Source organism: Cucurbita moschata, unplaced genomic scaffold, assembly GCF_002738365.1.
Source record: "Cucurbita moschata cultivar Rifu unplaced genomic scaffold, Cmos_1.0 Cmo_Scf00084, whole genome shotgun sequence".
In the NCBI taxonomy this organism is placed as follows: Eukaryota; Viridiplantae; Streptophyta; class Magnoliopsida; order Cucurbitales; family Cucurbitaceae; genus Cucurbita; species Cucurbita moschata.
In genome coordinates, this window is record NW_019268600.1 from 548,120 (window position 1) to 552,683 (window position 4,564).

The following is a 4,564-nucleotide window of genomic DNA, read 5'->3' on the forward strand; positions in this document are numbered from 1 at the left end:
TTTACACTACTTCTATTTTTTTTTCTTCTCTCGACAGTATTTTTTAGAACATAACTTTTATTCTTTTTACACTACTTTTATTTTTTTCTTCTCTCTACATAATTTTTTAGAACATAACTTTTATTCTTTTTACACTACTTCTATTCTTTTTTCTTCTCTCTACATTAATTATCTTTTTACACTACTTCTATTCTTTTTTCTTCTCTCTACAGTAATTATCGTAAACCCTATGTAAATAATTTAACAGTAGTCTAGATCTAAAAGATATAATAATAATTGCTCATGGATTTCATTAACAAAATAATAAATGAAATAATGATGATACATAACAGAAACAACTTAATATATGGTCTATTATAAGGGCATTTGGTTTAGTGGTATGATTCTTGCTTTGGGTGCAAGAGGTCTCGAGTTCAATTCTCGGAGTGCCCTCCAAAAGTCAATGGGCAATAAGTGGTATCCGTGGTCAAGAAGGTAGTCTCCTTTTCTATCACACGTAAAATTGTAATTCTTTTGTCTTTTGAAACCCCTTACCTTATCAGTCATGGCAGGTTTTTTGTATCATATATCGAGATAATTATTATGAAAAAGCTATTCCAGTAGTATGACTTAGATACCCTTTCTTTGTAGTATCAGTAATGTTATTTGAATAGCTTGAAGTCATCATAGCCCCTCAACCGGTTCTGAAGACTCCTTCGGCATCAATGTGCTCCAATGAAAGAGATCAGACCCTTTCCTGAACCAGAATCGGGCACAAAACGCCCGAGGAGAAATTCGAAAGCGAGCTCTTTTCGCGTATACGCAATCTCGAAACCCAATTAGCTCACAGACTGTCTCCTTAACCCTGGCGAGTATAAGTGCTTGGTAAGAGAGAATGTCGAATGAGAAAGACATTCGATTACGGCAACATTCACAACTACCAAAGTGCACTAAACCTAGTAGAGATCTTCGACCTAACGATAATGGAACATCAAGTCCATTTAATCAATCTGCTTTGTACCTTATTGTTGACCGAATCGGATGCACGCTAGGCCTAAATTGTCTCTCAATCACCCAGAGAGGAAAGGAAGATCAGATCCGAAGTTTACGAATCGAAGAGAAAGTGGATATGAGTTCTACACGCTTTCATTTTCAAAAGCTTTGCTTGCCTACAGTACTTTATTCAGGATCTGAATTTCTTGATCATTTCCTTGGCGGATAACACAAATGAAATCGTTTCTGCGAATGTTTGCTGAATCCACCACACCTAAATGGTGTGAAATTTATCTTATTTATAATCAAATAAATGACAAACATATGGAAATAGTAATAAATGGAAATAACAATAAATGGAAAGATACCTATGGTAATAAGGCAAATATTAGATATTTGTCTTATGATAAAATATCAAATAAAATATATATGGTAAACTATAATTTATTACTAAATATCCTTAACAGTTTCCCTGACCGCCCATCTTATGAGTCCATTCTTGTCTTGTTGGTTTGTTGTACTATTCTATACCTCTCTCGATTGATAGAAAGACGTTCGGGAGCTGGGAGGGCCTATTAAGGGAACTTTCCTTTTCACGGTAGGCAAAGGTAAAGTGGGAGCTGCATATGTCCACGGTGATCAAGGCAGAGCGACTTCTTCTTTAGAAGAGGTTGGTTTTATCAAAACTGTTAGATCCGCTTTCATTAAAGAAAAAATAGTAGCTTTTGGTTTGGCCGATGTCGATTCATATGGCAATACGAACTCGACTCAGGACGAGGATTCCGCTTTTCATACTACTGCTATGAGCCGAAAGAGCTGGTAAGCTATCTCGCTAAACGAAAGGAAAGAGCACATACGGGTTGACCTTGTTACAAGGGCGGGGGCAAGCCAAAGAAGGTCAGTCGGACTAAGTTAGGACCCTTGATCCGGTTCAGCTAGGTTCTTCCATGCGAGAATGTATGGGGGTATCGGTATCCTCTTTAGGACCAATTGCTTCCTCTTTTTGTTTATACGTTTGGAGAAACCTGCTAAGACCGCCTTTCGTACCAGGTGTGATTCAATCTTTTAGCTCAAACTTTTCTATCGTCCGACGAAAAAAGTAGGAGTACGACAACCTTTTCCTTTTCTTGCCCGAGCCAGGGGATCATTCAGTTTCTACCAAAAGGTTTGCTATCTATTAGTTGTCGTAAACGAATGTATTTCTCATTTCATGTTAGCTCCTCCAAGAGCTTCCTGGTTCGTAGTAGACGAAACCTTGGACTTCTATCGGACTTATAGCATTGCCTGGTGAGCTCGCCGTTGAGGGTTGGCCTTACAGGAGATCGAGCAGCCTTTCTTTCCCTACCTGATATGCTTTCCCGCTTATCGTGCAACTAGCCAACTAGCCAAAGAGAGAGGGAGAGGGATCATGTCAATCAATTTGTATGTGCATTTTGTCCGTCCTATACTTGCCTGCTTAGCTTTCTTAGCCAACATCTCCGGTTATCCCCAAACCAAGAGGTCCTGCTTATCCATACCCAACAGTCACACTTTCAGCTGAAAGAATGATTTTTTTTCATAAAGTCGGATCATAGATCAAGAAAGAATGAAGCTGCTTACAGGGACAGTTACGCGATACGTCTTTTCATACTCACCTTTTCTTTAACCCTGCTATCAACCTAGCCATTCTTGCTTATTGCTTTAAGGGGTCTCCCCACTGTAGATTACTCGGATTGGTTCTCGCGTCCCTGTGTCAAAAAGGATGGGCGAGTTTGGTTTGAGTGTTCATCGATTGGGTGGATCCATATGCTCCGGGGGGGTGAGACGAGGTGTAGCGTAGTCTGGTCAGCGCACCTGTTTTAGGTATGTTGTCTGCTAAAGGTTTTAGGAAAGAGGGTACAAATTTTCTACATAGGTCATTTGTGGTCACAATCCATTTAAGGAAGATGCTCCCAAATAATCGGTGAACAATAGCCTTTAAAGAAGTTTCAAAGAGCAAGAAGAGGTAGAATAGAGAATAGGAGTGAGTCGTGCAAGGAAGAAGGAACTAGTAGGTTTAATTTGGGTTCGTTTGAACTAAAAAACGAACCAAAATTTTTCAAATGAACCCAAATTTAAGACTCACTAGCCCAACCCTTATTCACTGTCCGCATCCAACCATTTCTTTTTCAAGCTACACGTATGCCCTATGCCAAACTCACGTAACTAGTCAGAAAATGCGGCCCACAACTGAATAGATTTCAAGTGTCACAATCGCACTCTTGCAGTAGTGAGACAATCATTATGTGACATTTGTTCTAATCAGATAAACAAGTCAACCATGCAAAATTTAGACTGAATGAACAATAGCAGTGTATGCTCGAATCACGTTTAGAAGAAATATTTTAGAAAACGTGAGCGAGGAAATACGTTAAAAATAGTTTCAAATAAAGCAATGTTATAAGCTAAAAGTAATTTGTCAATATCTCTATCAACCGGCTCTTCATAAACTCAATGTTGTAGGATGAGGCTGACTTTAGGTCTCGTGATGCGCTTCTAGCTGATCTCAGTATTGAGGAGTCTTTTCCAACCTCCTAGGAACTTTTGAAAATCACTTCTCGGTTTTTTAACTCTTCAAGTCTTCTCTGTTCGTGTCTTTCCTACTTTCTTCGCTTGAAACAATTTCTTCTTTGCATGACGTCATACCACCTGCTTTTACTTGATGTTTTCTTGGTCGGAATAATAACGTTTCAAGTTACTGATGTGGACAACAGGGTTAGTCTGTATCCATAGGAGCAATTGCATCCTATATGATGTCTTCCTAATCTTGTGGACAACTTTGACTAGTCCATAGAATTTTCGAATCAGTCTTTGGTTCTTGTTGCTTTGAACTCAAAGTTGATCTGACCTTAACTTATCATAACTCTCTATTTTCTTTGAAATTATCGTGGTCGACCCTTCTCTTCATCCGTCTGGATGGTATTTCTGCGTGAACATGTGTTGCTTTAGTGGTTTTTTTTTTTTTTTGTCTCTCTTCTTTAGTAGAGGTGTTGGCTTGGTGTCTTTGCCAAGCATTTGAGTGATTACTGACAAGAGCCTTTGCAGGTCAAATAAACCCGACTGTGAACATACCCTTTTGCTATTTGTAGAATTCAACTAGCTCAAGCTGAGCTGTATGACATCTATTTGTGGTAGGTGACATAAAACTAATCTTGTGATTGATCTCTCTTGGTGGGGTTAAACCCAATATCTGACCTTCTTGTTTTAGCTCGTGGTGTTCATCTAGTGGCAATAAAAATTTTGTTGAGGTTGGCACACTTGATCTCCCCCTTTTCAAATACAACAATGGCAGCAAGTGTAGATTCATCATGGCTAAGATTCTTTCTCAACTGTACTATCGTCATCATTTTCACCCCTCTTGGTTGATGGATTTTTGTTTGAATGATCGTTGGGTTAGACTCCGTTACTACTAGACATTTTGCTAGGGACATGTAAATGACTTTGTGTTCTAGCAGGATGTCAATCCCTGACTATTTGGGCTCTAGAATGTTGGATATAAAGGCTGAAGATTTATAGTAAAAATGTGATAGAGAAATATATACTAAATAATTATATATAGTAGGCGGTTACATAT

General features: G+C 38.6%; 1 non-coding gene across 1 annotated transcript; it reads left to right on the forward strand.

Moving 5' to 3' along the window:
* The first annotated feature begins 360 nt into the window (after positions 1-360).
* TRNAP-UGG lies at positions 361-432 on the forward strand. Its single transcript has one exon. It is a non-coding gene; the product is annotated as a tRNA-Pro (tRNA).
* Positions 433-4,564: the final 4,132 nt, after the last annotated feature.